The 20,561-nt window shown below is 56.5% G+C and overlaps 1 protein-coding gene and 1 pseudogene across 1 annotated transcript in view; both read right to left on the bottom strand.

Annotated features, from left to right (window-relative positions):
- Positions 1-20,101, bottom strand: part of CSTB (cystatin B) — a 58,337-nt gene extending 38,236 nt beyond the window's left edge. Inside the window, exon 1 of the mRNA XM_050784536.1 lies at positions 20,097-20,101. The gene's annotated coding sequence lies outside the window, so the exon portion shown is untranslated. The remainder of the gene's footprint in view (positions 1-20,096) is intronic.
- Positions 2,991-4,066, bottom strand: LOC126950955 (uncharacterized protein FLJ46757-like; annotated as a pseudogene).
- Positions 20,102-20,561: the final 460 nt, after the last annotated feature.

Below are 20,561 nucleotides of genomic sequence, written 5' to 3'. Positions count from 1 at the left end.
TGGTCACCTGCTTTCACACCCTGGTTCCTGTGTGGCTCTGACACCAGGACATCCACTCCTCACCCAGCCTGGGCCGCCGTGGTGCCCCTCCCCCACGGCACAGCTCTGCCCTTGTTGGCCCCATCTGAGGCTCCCGAGGGAGCCTGAGGGAGCTCACAGGTGCCTGGTGAGCGGGGGTCTCCCGGATGCTCCTCTTCCAAGCTCAGAGGCAGGACCTGGCAAGAGGCAGCACCCCACCTCCCCATTCGAAGCCCACAAGGAGGAAAAAAGAAACTTCTTAACTCACCCATCACGGAGACCCGAAGCCATCCCGAGAGGTGTGGCCACGTGAGCCACAACGCTCCACGCTGGGTGCGGGCGAGGGTCTTCCAGGGAACCTAAGCCTTTTTAAAGAACAACTTCAAGATGTAATTCATGCAGCGTTCAGTTCCCTGTTGTGGGTGCACGATCGGGCGGCTATGCACCGTAGCACAGTTCATCGTAGAGCATCTCAGCGCCCCACAGAGCAAGTCCCCACGCAGGGCGCCCTTTACCTGGAGGTGACTCCGGGGAGGGGCCCGTGGACTTGCAGGGTGGTGAGACGAGTGTGTGCATGTACAGCTTCCTCCAGCAGCTAAACGGTCTAGAACAAACATGCTGTGTCCTTGCTGACTTCAGAGCTTCAGTAGCAACCCACGTTGCAGCTTCACAGTTGACAGTTGTCACAGGCTCTGCTTGGAGGTGACATTCTGGGGACTGAGCAGCAGCTCTGGAGTTACTTAGAGGGGCCGTCTCCAGGTGGCCCCCTGCTTTTCTTCCTTGCCTTGGTACCGGTAGATGGAGACCCCAGCTGCGGTCCTGCCAGCCCACCGTGGCTTACATGCCAAAGGCTCTTCCCGGCAGGCTGTCGGCCAGCCTGGGTCTCCAGAGGTGCCCATTTTCCTGCCTGGCATGGCTGAGCAGAGCCAAGAAACAGCCTTGAGCCACAAGACCTCTCCCTCAGCCAGAATGTTCTCTGCATGAGCTGCTCATGCTCAAATATGATCGTGACCTGTAACTTCTCCCGGTAGGCCCTGCGGGAAGCGGCGGCATTGCACGGGCGAGGGAGGTAAGCAGGGAGCAGCCCCCGTGAGGGTGGGCCCTGCAGCTGAAGCCGGGGTGAGGGGAGGTGCTGAGGGGTGGACGGCAAGTCAGGCGGCGCCCTGGGTGCTGTGGGGCAGTTCACGCAGGAGTGTGACCTGGCCAGGCAATTTTGGACCCACTGTCTGGCCGTAGGATCGAGGGTGGGTTTGGGGACAGTTCTGGAGCAGCCCTGGGACTGGAACATGGACCCATGTCTCCCAGAACTTTCACGGTTGTGTATACTGCCTGATAAACATAGATGGGTAATGGGGACTGTCCCCCTCATTAGCCCAGAAGTTCCCCTGAAGGGCACGAGACCCCATGCGGTGACTGTTGAGGCCTGGACGGTGGTGGTGGATGAAGAGGCCTGGTTTGCGGTGTGTGTGGTGCTGCGGTCTACCAGAAGAGGGCCCAGGAGTGGACATCCATGTGCCCAGCCCCCAGCCCGCACGGTAAGGAGCCAGCCCCACAGCCACAGCCTGGAGTCTGAAAGGGAACATCTCCATCTCTGATGGGAACCTTTTCCCCAAATGGACTCTTCTACTGTGAAGAGAACAGCCAGCACCGAGGTGAGCCGCTCGGAGATCATCCCTCCAGGCATCACTTATGTGAAGAGAACGGCCGGACCGAGGTGAGCCGCTCGGAGATCATCCCTCCAGGTATCACTTATGTGAAGAGAACGGCCGGACCGAGGTGAGCCGCTCGGAGATCATCCCTCCAGGCATCACTTATGTGAAGAGAACGGCCGGACCGAGGTGAGCCGCTCGGAGATCATCCCTCCAGGCATCACTTATGTGAAGAGAACGGCCGGACCGAGGTGAGCCGCTCGGAGATCATCCCTCCAGGCATCACTTATGTGAAGAGAACGGCCGGACCGAGGTGAGCCGCTGGGAGATCATCCCTCCAGGCATCTCTTATGTGAAGAGAACGGCCGGACCGAGGTGAGCCGCTGGGAGATCATCCCTCCAGGCATCTCTTATGTGAAGAGAACGGCCGGACCGAGGTGAGCCGCTCGGAGATCATCCCTCCAGGCATCTCTTAGCTGCACACAGGGCTGGTTTTATTTCCTGAACCGGATTCAGCCGGAAGGAGCTGCCGCAGACTGCCTCGGAGTCTTCCCGTAGGGGCCGTCTCCCCAACGCGCGGCCTCTTCCCCATGTGGCATCTCCCCTATGTGACCGCTCCCCGTCGTGGCCTCTCCCCCGTGTGGCATCACCTGTGGGTTCTCACTGCGTGGAGCCCTGGCCCCCTCCTGTGGGGAGGATTGGCCGTTGGGTTCCACAGTCCACAGAGGGCAGCCTGACCCTCTCTGTGCCTCCCCCAGGGATGTTGCTGCTCCTTTGCCCTCTTGTGTCACCTCCCCTGTCACCTGCCTCTAGGACCTGCATGGCTGCAGTCCCACTGGCTGCCTCTGGGGGGTGCCCATGGCCCTGGAATGGGCTTCGGGGAGACTATGCCACCCAGGGCCTGTCCAACCCTTCCTCCAGGCCTCTGGCTCGACCCCTTCTTGCTGCCCCGTGTGACCCAGGATCCCTTTGGGCGAGGGCCTTGTTCTCTCCCTGAGTGGAGCCTCTGCAGGTGCTTCGCGAAGGCTGGCACCCACCTCTACCTGTGTGCCACGGCCTGGGATGGACCCTGCAGCTGTGGCCCTCCTGGCACTGTCCCTACCCTGTGCCCTGGTGGGTGTGCAGTAGGGACAGGCACCCTGGGGTCCTTGGAGGCTCAGCCTCCTTAGCCCTCACCCCTGAGACCCCACTGTGGCCCCTGTGTCCACTCAGGGCTCATCTCAAGCCTGACCAGAGGTGGGGAGGGGGCAGAGGGGGCCACATAGGAGCCTGTACCAGCCTCTTCCTCACCATGGGGTGGGGGCACTTCCTTCCCACGGGGTCTCAGGCTTGCGGGCTCTGCCCAGCTGCCCAGGCCTCAGAGGGCACTTCTGACCCTTCTCGTTGGGGTCTGCCCTGGGGGGCTCCAGGCCACTCGTTCCACCCTGTCCCTCTCCTGGAGCCTCCAAGCACCTCAGTTCTGACTGTGGGGAAAATAGAACCCTGGGAAGAAGCCTCTCGGCTGTGGGCAGGGGAGGGCAGCCGGGAGCCCCAGCTGCCCCACAGGGCCATTGGGTGAAGGCAGAGCCTGGGAGGAAAGTCAGACCTGCGCATGGGCCCCGTCCTGTTGGTGCCGGTGTCCCTGAGTGAGCAGCCGCCTGCCGCCCCCTGGAAAGAGAGGCAGCTTGGAAAAGCAGCTTCAAGTCTTGGAGTCTCGCCCAGCTGCTAGCAGCCCCTGGGTCATGGTGCGAAGGGGAAGGGTGGGGGCTTGAGGAGGAGAGAGAGAGGAGTGTGCCCAGGGCCCCTGAGGGCCAATCTGGAGGCGTGTGGGGTGAGGCGGTGCTGGCTGTGCCCCTGTCTGAGATGGGCAGAGGGAAGGCACCTGGGGCTGAGCCGGGGTCTCCAGGCCAGTCCCTCACTGCTCTGGGGTTTGGTTTCCTCACCTGCACAAAGGGCAGGTCCTGCGCTCTCCAGAGGCCACACGGGGCCTCCCTGGGGCACTGAGTCTGACTTATTTCTGGAAACTAAGGCACAGGAGGACGTTGATAACCGGCCTCCCGCTGTCCTCTTTCCCAGGGGTGCAGCTCGTCCGTCCCCAGGGTTTCAGATTTTCCCAGCATGTTGCAACAACTGCCTGGCACTCAGCTTGCCCGGTGCCGCCTGGCCCTGCAGCCTTTTCCAGGCCTCACAAGGGCGGCACAGATGGGGAAACTCCATCTGCAGGGGCGTCACCCCTGAGAGATGTGTCTGCCCCACACCAGGCTCCCTCGACAGTCACGTGGGTCCCGGGAGGGCACGTGTGACTCTTCCCAGGGTTGCAGCGTTGGGGTGTGCCAGCCTGGCCCCGTGGGTGCGAAGTGCTGTGGACCCCTCGGTCCTCCCGACCTCGTTTCCCTTTGACATAGAAGGCTGCATGGCATGAATTCCAGTGACAACAGGCCGGGCGGGCCAGGCTCCCTGCGCCCCTGGTACCGCTGCCCAGGGCCGGTCTCTGCAGTCACCCTCCTTCCTTCCTGGTGGCTCCTCCCTCCCTCCTTTGTTCTTCTTTCTTTTCCTGCCTAAATGTTTATCCAGTCCCTCCTGTGTTAAGTATCCGTGCTGTGCAACAAATTACCTTGAGCTTGGTGATTTCACCACCACTGCAGGTCAGCGCCCAGCCGTAGATGAGGGTTTGAGAGGTATGGCTGGGCCCGCCCAGGGTTCCCAGGCTGAAGCAGGTGCTGGGGCTGCCAGGCACTGGAGGCTGGGCCTCTCCCACACTCCCTGGCTGTTGGGAGAGTGCATTCTTTTTTCTTCCATGTCTTCTAGAGGATGCCCTCTTGGCTGTAGGCCTCCCGTTTCTCTCATGGGCTCTTCCTGGGGTTCCCTCAGATCCTGGAGGTACCCACAGCCCTCTTCCCTGAGGCTTCCCCACCCCCACACTTTGCTGCTTCAGTGCCAGCAGGAGAAATTCTCTCTCATCAGCTTCCTCGGAGAAGGGCTCACCTGGTCAGGTCAGGCCCCACGCTCGGGTGGGCACAGTAGGGCGCACTCCGTGATGCACCCAGAACCCGCCCCCACAGCCCCCAAGTCCTGCACCCCTCTCAGAGCTTGAACCAGGGGCAGCGCAGTGGGCAGCCCCTTGCCTCTCCTGTCCCTGGAAAACTCTGCTCTGGGCGGTTTGGCAGAGAGTGAGAGGATTTGAAAACGTTGGTATGTGGCAGGAGCTGGCACATTCCAAAAGTGGCTCCAGATTCCCTGGACGCCCAGACCATCCACCCTGGTGCCACAGTACCTGATCCCCATGGCCAGGGCATTGGCGAGCAAGGCAGGGGCAGGGGAGGGGCGTTCCGGGTCCTCCCTCCTTGCCTTGACCTACATCCCAGGTGACCCAGCGAGGCCCAGACCCCTGCCCCCTGCCCTGCCTTACAGTCAGGCTTCCATGTTCGTCCTCATCCTCAGCTGAAGCTATGTCTCACATGGTCCCCCCTGAGCCCCCGTGACGCCCTCAGGCCCCAAGTGTGGGGCCTGGCCAGAGGCAGGTGGGTAACAAGGAATGAGTATAGGGCTTATGGTGCCGTGGCCTGTCTGCTGCCTGGTCTGTCCTAGGACCAGTGGCCCTGTCCCTAGGGTGTGGGACACAGGTCCCATTCCCTGGGGAAGTGAAAGGCGCAGGTAGCAGGCAGTCCCGTCCCCTCCCCTAGGGTGTGCCTGGGCAGCTCCTGGGCTGGCCGACTTGGAGCTAGCCTGAGTGCAGGTTTTGAGTCTGAGCACCAGGTCTTCACACTGCCCCCGGAAGCCCTTGGGCGCCTCCTGCTTTGTGCCACCTGCCCTGGGGTCTGTCCCTCCCTTGGACAGACAACAGTGTCCTTTTTTTTTTTTTTTTGAGACAGAGTCTCACTCTGTCGCCTAGGCTGGAGTGTAGTGGCACGATCTCGGCTCACTGCAACCTCTGCCTCCTGGGTTCAAGCGATTCTCCTGCCTCAGCCTCCTGAGTAGCTGGGATTACAGGCACGCACCACCATGCCCAGCTAATTTTTGTATTTTTAGTAGAGACAGGGTTTCACCATGTTGGCCAGGCTGGTTTCGAACTCCTGACCTCATGATCCTCCCGCCTTGGCCTCCCAAAGTGCTGGGATTACAGGTGTGAGCCACTGCGCCTGGCCCATAATGTCCTGCTCTTGCCCAAAGGCTCTGAGCCGTTCGGGTCCCCTGGACACGGAGAAGCCACAGCCCGCCACCTGTCCTTTCTCTCCGCTGCTCACAGAGGCCGAGGTCTGCACACCCATGGCTGTCCCAGGCTGCCCGCCAGGAGCTGTGTTTTCACTGGCCAGGCTGTTTCTCAGCCCTGTGGTTCCCAAGGAAACGGCTTCCAGGCCAGCCCAGATGAAGTTCACTTTTCTCCCAACTGAAACGAGGCTTAATTGAATCCAGCCTCCGCTCCCCGCACCTCCACATCCTGAGTTTCTGCTCCGGCTCTCTCAGCCTGGGTCAGGTTGGGTGGATGATGACACCGTGTTCTGGCTTTGGGGTTTAGGTCGGAGTCGCTGGGGCCTGTGTGGGGTGATCACGGCGCTCTGTGGAGAGGGAGGGAGCCGCAGGTGAGCCCTGGAGCACAAACTGCCTGGAGTTGGGCTGGCTGGGGCAGGAGGGCTGTCTTTCGGGCACCCTTCCAACCTGTCAGTCAGCCGTGGGCTGCCCTTCCATTGAGATGCAGGGCAAACCTTGATGAGGTTTGTTCAAGGTGAATGTGTGTGAGGTGTGAGCCACCGTACCTGGCCCATAATGTCCTACTCTTGCCTCTCGCCTCAGGCAAGGGTCCCCAACACCCGGGCTCAGCCTGTTTTGGAGGAAGGAAGGAAGCAGGAAGACTACACAAAGCCCCCAGTGAGTGCAGTGGAGAAAACAGAGCAAGGTGAAGGATCGGCCGTGAGGAGGGCGAGCGTGTGGTCAGGGGAGGGCTCCTTTGGGCAAAGATTAGAGGCAAAGCCGGGAGCCAAGTGGATATTTGGGGCAGAGTGGAGTCGGCGACAGGAGTAGCCAGTGCCAAGGTCGTGCGGGGGTGCACCCATGTGTAGACCGATGAGGGGGCTGTGGCTGCAGGGGAAAGGTGGGCGGGGCAGGGGGGCAGCGGCAGAGAGAACAAGTGGCTCCATTCTTGTCCATTCTTGTGAGACCCCTGTGTGAGTTTGCTCTGATGGCTGTGACAAAGGACCTCAGGCTGGGGCTTCAGCAACCCACACAGATTCTCCCGCAGTCCCGGAGGCTGGGGCCTGAGGCCTCTCCCCTGGGCGGCCACCCAGCGCCTCCTCCCTGTGTCCTCGCAGGGCTGTCCTCCCGTGTGTCTGTGTCCTTATTGCTGCTTAAAAAAACACAGGCAGGTTGGGTGGGGTCCACGCAAATAGCCTTATTTTAACTTATAAAATTTGTTTTTATGTTCTGGCTTCTCAATAAATTTTTTTTAAATTAAGGTATTTGTGACACAAAGATCATATATTTAAGATATAATTTGTTGGGCCGGGCGCGGTGGCTCACGCCTGTAATCCCAGCACTTTGGGAGGCCGAGACGGGCGGATCACAAGGTCAGGAGATCGAGACCATCCTGGCTAACACGGTGAAACCCCGTCTCTACTAAAAGTACAAAAAAAACTAGCCGGGCGAGGTGGCGGGCGCCTGTAGTCCCAGCTACTCGGGAGGCTGAGGTTGGAGAATGGCGTAAACCCAGGAGGCGGAGCTTGTAGTGAGCCGAGTTCGCGCCACTGCACCCCAGCCTGGGTGACAGAGCAAAGACTCCGTCTCAAAAAAAAAAAAAAAAAAAAAAAAAAAAAAGATACAATTTGCGATTTATGACCTATTTTTAACCTAATTGCCTCCTTTTTTTTTTTTTTTTTTTTTTGAGACGGAGTCTCGCTCTGTTGCCCAGGCTGGAGTGCAGTGGTGCGATCTCGGCTCGCTGCAAGCTCCACCCACCGAGTTCATGCCATTCTCCTGCCTCAGCCTCCCAAGCAGCTGGGACTACAGGTGCCCACCACCATGCCCGGCTTTTTGTATTTTTTAGTAGAGACGGGGTTTCACTGTGTTAGCCAGGATGGTCTCGATCCCCATGACCTCGTGATTCGCCCACCTCAGCCTCCCAAAGTGCTGGGATTACAGGCGTGAGCCACTGCGCCCAGCCGCCTGGCCTCTCTTTTTGAAAAGAAGTGACCAACACATTTTACGAGATAATGTAGCCTCAACTCCAAACAAACGAGGACATTACCGTAAAGGATAATTACTGGTCAATCTTTATTATTAGAAAAATATTTTTAGGCCGGGCGCGGTGGCTCAAGCCTCTAATCCCAGCACTTTGGGAGGCCGAGGCGGGCGGATCATGAGGACAGGAGATGGAGACCATCCTGGCTAACACGGTGAAACCCCGTCTCTACTAAAAAATACAAAAAAACTAGCCGGGCGAGGTGGCGGGCGCCTGTAGTCCCAGCTACTCGGGAGGCTGAAGCAGGAGAATGGCGTGAACCCAGGGGGTCGGAGCTTGCAGTGAGCGGAGATCGCGCCACTGCACTCCAGCCTGGGCGACAGAGCAAGACTCCGTCTCAAAAAAAAAAAAAAAAAAAAAAAAAAAAAAAGAAAAATATTTTTAAAAACAGCAAAGAAAATAACAGCAAAATTCATCAAGCAATGGATTTTGTCCCGGGAACTCAGGTTTAGTAAACATTACAAAAGGTACCCAGATAATGCACCTTTTACCACTCTCACCAGTTAAAGGAGAAAAGACGTGTGCCTGTCTCAGCTGGTTCATAGCTGATACTCAGTAAAATTCAACAAAGCAATGACCTCAACAGGAGAAAAATTTTCTTCCAAAAATCTACAGAAAACGCTTGATGGCAAAAAAAATAATAATTTTTTTTTTTAAGAGATGGGGTCTTGCGCCAGGCACGGTGGCTCACGCCTGTAATCGCAGCACTTTGGGAGGCCGATGTAGGTGGAATATGAGGTCAGGTGATTGAGACCATCCTGGCTAACACGGTGAAACCCCATCTCCACTAACCATACAAAAAATTAGCCGGGTGTGGTAGCGGGCGCCTGTAGTCCCAGCTACTCGGGTGGCTGAGGCAGGAGAATGGAGTGAACCCGGGAGGCGGAGCTTGCAGTGAGCCAAGATCGCACCACTGCACTCCAGCCTGGGCGACAGAGCAAGACTCCGTCTCAAAAAAAAAAAAAAAAAAAAAAAAAAAAAAAAGAGATGGGGTCTTGCTGTGTTGCCAAGTGATCCTCCTGCCTCAGCTTCCGAGTAGCTGGGATCACAGGCGTGAGCCCCCGTGCCCAGCTCAGAGGGGCTTCTTGTAAGTTAGGAGGAAGCCCAGGCCTTCCCTCCAGATGTGGTTGAGCTGGAGCTCACTGGAGCTGGGGGAGAGAAAAAGGAAAGAAAGGAGAAGGGCACCCCAGAGAAGGCACCTCTGTCCGACCCGCAGCGGACGTGTGAGCCACCACGTCTGGCCCCTCAATTTTTAAGAACACCACTGGTTTGTAAAACAGACTTTGTTTTTTATTCTTGCTTTAATGATGCATGTGTCTGCTGTTCTCTGAACAGTGACTGTCTGCCAGGCTCCTCGCTGGGTGCTGGGGATGCCCCTGGAGCTTCCGTGCCCCCAGCAATAGGAGAAGGGAGGGGAGGGGCTGCGGGGCTGCTAGAGGAGGTAGTGGTGCCAGAAGTAGGAGAGTGGCCACACGTGGAAGGAAGGGAGCTGTGTTGTCTGGGGACGGTAGGAGGGTAGGGGGCTGACGCATGGGTGCAACCTGGGTAGACATGACTGGGACAGAGGGAGGATGCAGTGGCTACGTAACTGACACCGGGGCCAGGGCAGCCTGGGCGCTGAGAGCAGAGGAGCCCACCATGCCCTGGCCGGGCTTGGACATTGCCAGTGGGGAACAGAGGTGGTCCCACCCGGTCCAGCAGTGACGCAGGAGTGTCCCAGTTTTCCCGGCACAGGCTCCTGGTGACCAGCAGGGACCCTGTCCCCACCTGGCACTGAGTTACCACAGCCCCAAGCTCTGGTTGTTGGATAAACCCTTGTCCATGGTGAGCTGTCTTCAGCGGCGAGCTCTGGGGTGAGAGAAGGCTGCAGTCAGGGACATGGGAAAATGTCATTTCAGAGAGGCAGCTCGGAGGCTGAGAAATGGGCTTCTAGAACCTCACACTAACGTGCCTAAAGGGGGAGCAGGCATGGATCCCAAAGGTGCGTGTGTCCAGGCCTCCTTTGGCGGTCCCAGGCCTGCTGGCCTCGGTGTCCAGGTTGGCAGGGGCTGGCAGGTTGTGGTTCCCGCCGACACGGTGATGCTGCCCGCTCCAAGGCAAAGGGTGTCCTGGCAGGGGCCTGAGAGCATCTTCCGGAGGAGTTCCTGCCCGGCACCACCTCCTCTCGGCTGGTCTCTCTGTTTTTAGGCTGCTTTGAACAGAATAAACTCTTTTGTTACAAGAACAGGAGCCTGGAAAGCAGGTACGGACCAATGACTCATCCTAACCGCAGGAGTTTACACAGTAAGGACCCAAGCAGAAGCCCAAGACCCCGGCCAGACCCACCGCCCCGCGGGACCCCGGCCTCGGGCCCAGGTGGCTTTTGCTGCTCATCTTCAAGGCCCCAAAGCTCCAATTTCTGCTCCTTTTTATTTTTTTTTATTTTTGAGACAGGATCTCACTCTGTGGCCCAGGTGTGATTATAGCTCACTGCAGCCTGGACCTCCCGGGCTTAGGTGATCCTCCCTCCTCAGCCTACCGAGCAGCTGGGACCGCAGGCACAGCCACAGTATACTGGCCTCTGCTCTCTTCCATACACGACGTAAGCAGCCGGGAGTGACACCTGCCCAAGTCCTCGTAGGTCTCCTCAGGTCCTGTCGGGTCATCAGGGCCGAGATCGGCTGAGGGTCGGGTGTTTACAGGCTGATTTCAGGCTGGGCCTGCTGACCACAGGTCCTGGGAGTAAACCCCATGTCCCTGAGACCTCTTCCCTGGTCTCCATCCTATCCCCAGTAACTTGGCCTCTGCTTCATCTTGGATAAACTGTGACCCCACAGAGGTCAGAAAGCAAAACCCTGCCCCTGGGAGGTTCTCATCCCATTTCAACTCCTTTTCTAATTCGGTGATGAGTCAGCAAACCTGAGCCTGGAGTGGCCGTGCAGACAGGTCCCCGGCCAAAGGCCCTGGGTCTTCCAGCAGCTCTTGTTGTCACCGGGACCCAGCCTGCTCCCAAGGTTCCCGAGAGCGGTGGGGCTGTCCCCCACACCCAGGTCCCATCAGCGAGGCTGGGAGTCCTCTCCCCTCGCTGGCGGACGGGGAAGCCAGGCTCGCCTTCCCTCTGGGTCCTCGATTCTCGCTGGATCAACAGTGTCACAAGTCAGACTCCTTAAAACTGCTTTCCAAGGGAACCCAAAATATCTGTTTCTAGAAGTGTTGGCAGTCAAGAGCTGGAGATGACTCACAGCCCAGCCAGCATCTCCTCTTCCGCACCCACGCTGCTGGGTCTATTTCTAGACAGCTTGGTTGTGTGCGGAGTTCAGGGAACCTGGATCTTCCAGCATCTTGTCTTCACTGGAATGTTCCATCAGTGGTTCTGTCCGGAGTATCTGGCGCGCTGTTTGCAGCCACTCCCCTGAAGCTCAAAGGCAATGATGAGCTCTCCCAGTGATCAAAGACAAAGTCACTTATGTTCCACATCATTGCCCCTTGCATTGATAGATGTTTAATTGCATCGTGGAGGTTTTCTGAGGCAGGCAGTTGGAGTATGGAAGTGGTCATCGTGGAAGCCACAGTCGCGTTTGTGCTGTTTTCAGGAGGCCTTCATCCCGAGCCCTGCACCCCACCCTGGCCACAGTGCCTAGCATCGCCTCCATCCCTGGGACAGGAAGCCAAGGGCCAGAGTAGCCCCTGCCTGTGAGCAGTGAGGGACTGGGCAGTGCTTTCATTCAATCTATCCCCGTTTTCTTATCAACAAAGTGAGGATGAGAATTGCCTCAGAATCACAATGCTTACCTTTCAGGGTTGTTTTGAGGAATAAGAGATGACACACGAGCGGGTTGCACCCAGCAGGCACTCCATGTGTGCAGGGATCAGTGTGCACACAGCAGGCACTCCATGTGTGCAGGGATCAGTGTGCACACAGCAGGCACTCCATGTGTGCAGGTCCCTCCTCCTTCTGGACGTTTATTGAGCGCCTCCCTGACAGTGCCCTGCATTCGCTGCAGGCATCGTGCCCACTGAGGAGAGGCCCCTGGATCGAGTCCGGGAGGGCGCGGCTCCACCTCTCCCAGCTACGGACCAGGAAGAGCCTCTCAAGCTGCTCTTCAGGGCCATGTGGAGCTGAGGTTGGTGCCACTGTCTGATGGCCCGATGGCTGCAAACCACCGGCTATGTCTAAATCCATGAAAGTCCTAAATGAGCTAACAAACTGTTCGTGAGATCTTTTCTGTCCTCCTACTGGACACCCGTATTTCCACGAAGACCTGGAAGGCCCGCTAGAACTCGGAAACGGGCCGCCCCGAGTTGGGTTTTGGAAGGTGGTATCGGGAGCTCTTGCCTCAACCCCAGCCTGCAGCCTCCTCTTCCCAGCCGGGACCCTCCCGGCACCACTACAGCCCTCAGCAAATAGCTGTCCTTGGCCGCTTCTCGGGCCTGGGGTGGTGCCCTTGGAGGAGGAACCCAGGAGAGGCTCATGCAGACCCCAGAGGCCGGCTGGGGGTCTTTGGGCAGAGAAATCTCCATCCAGGGCCCTGGAATGTGGTCTAGAAGGTGAGGGTGGGGCACTCTGGGCAGATGTTCCCTGGGCCCTGCGACGGCCCTGCCCTCCGGGTTGGAGGAGGCTGGGTGCCTCCCACAGCCTGCGTCTCCCCACCGGCCCCACCATGGGGAGATCAGCTCAGCAAAGGCACACCCAGCGCTGAGACTCCCAGTCCCCAGAGCTTCACCTGGTGGTTAGGGCAGAACTTCATCCATCAGGAACTGGGGGTTCAGCCTTTTCCATCCCTCTCCCATCCTGCCCTGGGAGAGGCTGTCCCCAGGCTCAGGGGTTCCTTTGGCCTCTTGGCAGGGTTCTCGGGGCACCGGCAGTGAGCTGCCCGTGGTGCTCAGTGGTGCCCAGCGGGAAGGTGGCCCCTGCCCCCCACTGGCTCACCTGGCCACAGTGAGACGTCCCCATGCAGGATCCCGCACCAGCTTGGCTTGCTGAGAACCCGGCCAAGGCAGGTGTCAAATATGGTAACCCGAGAAGACAGGAATTTCAGTAGCCCCGGACACAGGGGCAGCATGATCCAGCGCCCAGCGCCAGGTCTGCTCTGATGGCACGGCCAGGATGGCGGGTCCCACACATTCCGACTCGTGTGGAAGGGCTACACTACTTAGAAGAAGAGGGTTTTATCACAGTAGCTAGCACTGAGGGGACTGCAGTGTGGCCACCATCCCTTATCTTGTTTGCTCACTGCATGCGCCTGCACAGACCCCCCCTGCCCCGCTGTGGACACACCGAGGAAGGGGCGTGGGGAGGCTGGAGGAGACAGGAGCCCTCCCACCACGCCCCTCCCCTGGCACAGGGCTGCATTTGCCCTCAGCCCCCAACTTACGGCTGCACAGAGTGGCAGAACTGGGGGTGCTGAGGTCCAGGGTTGGGAGGGGCTTAAAGCCTGAGAGGAGAAGAGAAGGAGAAGCAGCAAATTAGCACAAGGTGGCCCAGGATGGGGACCAGGAAGTGACCGTGTGAGGTGGCCGTGTCCACCCATTGCGAAGGTCAGACCTGTGGGCTGGATCCTGAACTGCCCTCTGGAGAAGGCGGCCCTCCAGGCCTAGGCATCCCTGAGCTTCCCTGGGGGAGGAGAAGCAGCTGGGAAGCCTGTCCCACGCGAGGGACATCACGGGGCCCTTGAGCCTAGAGAGATGCATCTGGGTGTGGGGGGTATGGGGTGGGGTCTTGGTTGAGCAGCAGTTCAGGGAGGGCCGCAGCAAGCTTAGCTGGTACCAGCTACTTGGGAGGCTGAGACAGAAGAATGGCTTGAGCTCGGGAGGCAGAGGTTGCAGTGAGCCAAGATAGCATCATCGCACGCCAGCCTGGGTGACAGAGCAGGACTCCGTCTCAAAAAAAAAAAAAAAAAAAAAAAAAAAAAATTACAGTAATTGGCTGGGTGTAGTGACTCATGGCTGTAATCCCACACTTTGGGAGGCAAGGCGGGCAGATCTCTTGATCCAGGAGTTCGAGACCAGCCTGGGCATCATAGCGAAACCCCATTTCTACCAAAAAAAAAAAAAAAAAAAAAAATTAGGCAGGTGTAGTGGCATTCATCTGTGGTCCCAGCTACTCTGGAGGCTTAGGTATAAGGATGGCTTGAGCCTGGGAGGCAGAGGTTGCAGTGAGCTGAGATAGTACCACTGCATTCCAGCCTGGGCATGACAGAGCCAGACCCTGTCTCAATTTAAAACATTATAAAAAACAAAACAAAAAAATACAGTGATGACCAGGCGTGGTGGCTTATGCCTGTATTCCCAGCACTTTGGGAGGCTGAGGTGGGCGGATCATTTGAGGTCAGGAGTTTGAGAACAGCCTGGCCAACATGGTGAAATCCCATCACTACTAAAAATACAAAAATTAGCTGGATATGGTGGCGCATGCCTGTAATCCCAGCTACTTGGGAGACTGAGGCGGGCAGATCATTTGAGCCCAGGAGTTCAAGACCAGCCTGGGCAAATGGCAAGACCTCAACTCTACAAAAAATATAAAAATTAGGTCAGGTGCCATGGCTGGCTGGGCACGGTGGCTTACGCCTGTAATCCTAGCCCTTTGGGAGGCCGAGGTGGGCGGATCACCTGAAGTCTGGCATTCAAGACCAGCCTGGCCAACATGGTGAAACTCTGTCTCTACTAAAAATACAAAAATTAGCCGGGCATGGTGGCACACACTTGTAATCCTAGCTACTTGGGAGGCGGAGGCAAGAGGCTCCCTTGAACCTGGGAGGCAGAGGTTGCAGTGAGCCAAGATCACACCACTGCACTCCAGTCTGGGCCACAGAGTGAGACTCTGTCTCAAAAAAAAAAAAAAAAAAAAAAAAAAAGAAGAAGAAAGAAAGGACACAGCAAGAACCATAAAAGAAAATTGGATATATTGGACTTCATCAAAATTGAAAAGTTCTGCTTATTAAAAGACATCATTACAAAATAGGTTATTCATAGACTGAGAGAAAAATATTTATAAAATACACATTTGTCAATAAAAAGAAAAGGCAACTAAAAATGGGCAAACAATCTGAACAGGCATGTCACAAAAGATGACACGCAGATGGCCAATAAGCACACGAAAAAGTACTTGATGTCATCAGACATTGAGGAAATACAAGTTAAAACCACATGAGATACGTCATCAAAAAGGCTAAAGCTAGAGTGATGGGGTGTTTAGCTGTGGTGTGGGCCCCAGAGCCACTCCTGCACACTGCGGGTGGATGTGTAAATGGTACAATCCTTTTGGTACAAGATCTGGTAGTTTCTTGTAAAACTAAATATACAATTACCCTATAACCTGGAAACTGCTCTATCGAATTTTTATGGAGAGGCCGGGCGTGGTGGCATGCGCCTGGAATCCCAGGCTTGAGGCAGGACAATCGCCTGAACCCAGGAGGTGGAGGTTGCAGTGAGCCGAGATCACACCACTGCACGCCAGCCTGGGCGAAAGAGCAAGACCTTGTCTCTTAAAAAACAAAAAATCTGCCCGGGCACGGTGGCTCACGCCTGTAATCCCAGCACTTTGGGAGGCCGAGGCAGGCAGATCATGAGGTCAGGAGATCGAAACCATCCTGGTTAACACGGTGAAACCCCATCTCTACTGGAAATACAAAAAATTAGCTGGGCGTAGTGGCAGGCGCCTGTAGTCCCAGCTATTTGGGAGGCTGAGGCAGGAGAATGGCTTGAACCCGGGAGGTGGAGCCTGCAGTAAGCTGAGATGGCGCCACTGCACTCCAGCCTGGGCAACAGAGCGAGACTCTGTCTCAAAAAAAAAAATCTCGAGGAACATCTTAGTCTTGCCATAAGATAGTTCTAACATCTTAGTCAGAACTATGAAAATAGTTCTGACCTCCCAGACCCCCCAGGGCATCAAATGAGTCCACACAGGAGAACCCCGCACCCCGTGGCCTCTACACGGACAGACTCAAGCGAAGTTATCACCCCACTTCTAACTCAAACAGGAACATTCTCCCACAAAGCCACAGTGCTGACGCTGCACTAAAGAAATTCACAGCGGTGTCTTTCTGTTGGAGCCCGATATCCAGTTCACACTCAGGCTCCCGGCTGTGCCAGCGTGTCACATGCAGTGTTTTTCCAAACCAGCGCTGTCCTTGGCCGCGGGTTTCTTGTCCCTATTGTGGCAGAAGCCCCCAGCCCTCCCCACTTTTCCCTCTCCGTGGCGGTTTGAGGACACTGACTCAGAAGAGAAGGCACACCCCGGGCCCATCACTGAACAGCCCTCCCCAGTGCTCCTGAAACAGGCAGTGCTGTCTACAGCAGGTGTCTCGGCAGGAGAGGAGAAGCCACCTGGCTGCCGGCTTCCATCTCGGATTTCGTGCTGCTTTGGGTGATGGACGTGGACAGGGAACCACCCCAGTGTGGACGGTGCCCATGACCCTCAGGCAACATGAGACACAGCTGCTTCCACATGCCAGGAAGGCTGTTAGAAAATCCCGCATGTCGGCCGGGCGCGGTGGCTCAAGCCTGTAATCCCAGCACTTTGGGAGGCCGAGACGGGCGGATCACGAGGTCAGGAGATCGAGACCATCCTGGCTAACACGGTGAAACCCCGTCTCCACTAAAAATTACAAAAAACTAGCCGGGCGAGGTGGCGGGTGCCTGTAGTCCCAGCTACTCGGGAGGCTGAGGCAGGAGAATGGCGTGAACCCGGGAGGCGGAGCTTGCAGTGAGCCGAGATCTGGCCACTGCACTCCAGCCTGGGTGACAGAGCAAGACTCCGTCTCAAAAAAAAAAAAAAAAAAAAAAAAAAAAAAAAAAAAAAAAAGTCCCGCATGTCACCCACCTTCACCGCCAGGAGTCACTCGGTGGTCACTGGGCTGTGGCCCCGTGGTGGGATTGGCTTCTCACGGGTGGCTGCCTGCACCAGGCTGGTTGGTCACCGCAAACCCACACTGCCTTCCCACGCCAGCTGGTCAGCTCAGGAGCCGGCCTTGCTTCTTGGTGTCCTCGGCCACGGCCCTTGTTCATCAGGCATGAAGGGAGCTCACCAAGGACCACCCGATGATGCAGGGTTCTTATCCAGCCACACAACGGCCTTCACGCAGCTGCCCTTCAGGAAATAAAATTTAACTCTAACCTGCCTATGTGTGCACGCACTGTCTTGTTATTAAATGCACCAACATATTACTTTAATATTTCGATAACTTTTTCATTTTAATTGATTTTCTTTGCAAACAGATGTGTTTTATCTTACAGATTTGTCAACATCATTTGGGAAGAAGTCCATAGGGCTCAGCAGATAACCAGGTGGGCCATGGCATAAACATGTTAAGAACGTGCTTGCTTCGACAATACATGTGCTAAAATTGGAACGATACAGAGAAGATTAGCAAATTTAAAAAAAAGTCAGGAATTCAGTACGTTCAGGTACAGTGCCTCACGCCTGTAATCCCAGCACTTTGGAAGGCCAAGGTAGAAGGACTGCTTGAGGCCAAGAGGTTGAGACCAGCCTGAACGACATAGGAGACCCGTCTCTACTAAAAATAAAAAATTAGCTGGGTGTGGTGGTGCAAGCCTGCTGTTCTAGCTACTTAGGAGGCTGAGGCGGGAGGATCGCGTGAGCCCAGGAATTTGAGGTTGCAGTGAGCTGTGACTGCGCCATTGCACTCCAGCCTGGGCGACAGAGCAAGACCTTGTCTCAAAAAACAAAACAAAACAAACCCCAACAACCTTGGTCTGGAGGATTTTGGAGCCATCCTGTCAAAATGTGTGCAGGGTCTTGTGGATGATCTGTGAGTTCATGCTGCCCTCATGTGAGGCCACGGTGTGGGTCATCCCATGGGTGGGGACACCAAATGGGCCACGTGGTTGGGGCAGTGACCTTGAGAGCTCTCCTTCATGAGGGCCCTTGGCAGTGAGCAAGTCGCCGGCTCAGCAGCACCGTGGACACGGCTTTCCCACACACACCCGGGGTTTCGGCAGCCAGTCCTCACCCCCGCCTGAATCAGCCATTCCCCGAGGGGGCTGGTGTCTGGAGACATTCTCAGTCGGCTGTTCCTGCCATACTTCTTAGCTGGCATTTTCTGTAAGGAGAAGCTGTTCCTCATTAACTAGAAAAGGCTGGGTGACTGGTGATCCCTTTCCTTTCAAAGCCAGTCTTCAGAGGGAGGGATTCGCAGGATGTCACCTCCCGGTGACAAATGACATTTGCTTCCTTCCTCACTCTCTCTTTGGTGTCACTGTGGACTTACAGATTTTTTCTTTTCTTTTTTGAATTGGAGTCTCACTCTGTCACCCAGGCTGGAGTGCGGTGGCGCAATCTTGGCTCACTGCAACCTTTGCCTCCCAGGTTCAAGTATTCTCCTGCCTCAGCCTCCCGAGTAGCAGATTACAGGCACCCACCACCTCGCCCGGCTAATGTCTTTATTTTTATTAGAGACGGGGTTTCACCATGTTGGCCGGGCTGGTCTTGAGCTCCTAACCTCAGATGATCCACTAGCCTCGGCCTCCCAAAGTGCTGAGATTATAGGCTCGAGCCAGATTTTCATTTAGTAATAGTTTACAATCAAAATAATCGATTGCTCTTTTTAATGTTCCAAATGACCCACACTTGGACAGTGGGAGTCCCTGGCGGCCCAGCCCTCCACCCTGCCAGGCGTGGGCAAGTGTCCTCACCTCTGGCATGACCAGGTGCCAGGCACACCAGTACCTCCCCTGCCCCATCCTGGAGTCAGCCCCTTCTCCAAAGAGAGCGCCCCACAGCCCTGAGCAGCTGGGCGTGAAGTCACAGCCGTCCTGCGGGCACAGAACGCAGCCCCTCTCTGCCTCAAGCTGTCCTGTGTGAATGTTTCTCTCTCTCTCATTGACCCTTCCAGGCTCAGGATTTTTGGGGTGCCTAGAGCATACGTGCTTTCCATTTTTAAGGCTTATTTTCCCATATGCTGCATGATGTGGCCTCCTCGGGCATCCGAGGCCCCGCCAAGGGTTTCCAACACGTGTCGATGACAAAACACCAGGCCCTTCTCCTCCCCTCATCCTGTGCCCCCACAAGTCCATTAGTAAGTCATGCTGGCCCCACCTGGACGATGTTTCCAGCATCTGACCTGCCCTCCAGGCTGCCCTCACCCAGGCCTGCACACTCCCTGTGCCCACATCCCCAGTGCACGTGGCTCCCTGCAGCCCTGCAGCTTTGCAGAGAAGGCAACGTTTCTGAGTCCCTCGTCACCAATGAGGCAGCTGGCCTCCCGGGCAGGTGACATGTGAGGCTGGCAGCAGCTCCCAGGGAGTGCCACAGCAGGGACTCCTGAGGTTCCTGAGATTGCTTGAGAGCTGTCACCTTGCTCCTGGCCTTCCTTAGGGTCCCGTCCAGCAGCTGCGAGAGCCTTTGAGCACCTGCGTCTGAACCCTTCTCGGAACACCTGGAGTGGCTTCCACTCTCTGGGCCAGATCTGACTGATAGCCCCAGACAGCCCTTCCCCCCACAGGGTCGGGGGCAGTGGCGATGACCCTTTCCCAGGACCTCCCTGTGACTGGCAGGAAATGTCAGCAACCACTGGCCACCTTCCCACTCGACTCAGACCTTAGTTTTCCATGATGACTGTTTCAATGATGGTTTATAAATATCAGATGCCAGGTTGCTTTTTTAAAAAGACGTGTGACAGTTCCTCAAAAGCTTAAACATATGAAACATACAGTTGTCATGTGACATAGCAATTCTGCTCCTAGGACAGACCCAGAATACTGAAATCAGGGACTCAAAGAGATGCTTGCCCCGGGAGGCTCAGAGCGGTGCTCACGATGCCAAAAGGTGGAATCAATCTGGGGTTCCCTGACAAATGAATGGGCAAACTCAGAGTGGCACCCGGTCTACTGAACATATTTTGGCTCCTGTGCGGGCTGCACCTTTTGTCAATGGGTGTCTAGCACTGCACTCCAGCCTGGGTGATACAGCAAGGCTCTGTCTCAAAACAAACAAACAAAAAAGCAGTGCCAAGAACAGGAAGGCGCGATGGAATTGCTGTGGTAGGCCCTTAGACACACATGAAGCGCAGTGATGTTGTTTCAGGGTGGAATATGCTAAGTTGAAGGTGTGCATTGTATCACTTGGTAGACAGGGAGCTCCCAGGGGGACAGGGAGAGGAGAGAAAGCCATTCGAGTTCAGCAAGCTTGCCCCCACCGTGGACACTGGCTGGGCTAAAGGAGAGGAGCCTGCAGAGGGCCCAGCAGGTCTGGGGGTGAGGAGGTGTCTCTACTGGGTGCACCCCCATCTCCCTTCCTTCTGCAAGGCTGGGGGTCCACACACTGTTTCTATGGTTTTCATGGCCGCCCTCCACATTGCATCTGGCGATGGGCTGAGGAGTCTTAAGTGGGCCAGCGCCTCCCCACCCTGCAGAGGAGCCTGCCCTCCCCGCCCTGCCGAGGAGCCTGTGCACACCCAGGAGCGCCCGTCGCCTCCTAGCCTGCCCGGGTGCTGTCTGGTGCCATCGTCTACCGTGGCATTGGGTTCTCGGGGCTCAGAGCTTGTGCCTGCCGGGGCCGTGTCTCTCAAGGCGCCCATGGCAGTCAGTCCTTCCTGTTGCGGCTTCCATGTGGCCAGGCTGAGTCCCCAAGTCTCATTCAGAGGGGGGACTGGCGCAGCCGCCACGCTCACGATCTTTCCTCTCAATGAGCAGCTTTGGTGAATCATCTCTGAAAAGACAGCTGAATTATTTAAAGCCAGCGCATC

Source organism: Macaca thibetana, chromosome 3, assembly GCF_024542745.1.
Source record: "Macaca thibetana thibetana isolate TM-01 chromosome 3, ASM2454274v1, whole genome shotgun sequence".
Lineage (NCBI taxonomy): Eukaryota > Metazoa > Chordata > Mammalia > Primates > Cercopithecidae > Macaca > Macaca thibetana.
Note: the sequence above shows the minus strand (reverse complement) of the source record. Positions and strands in the feature narration are given on the sequence as shown.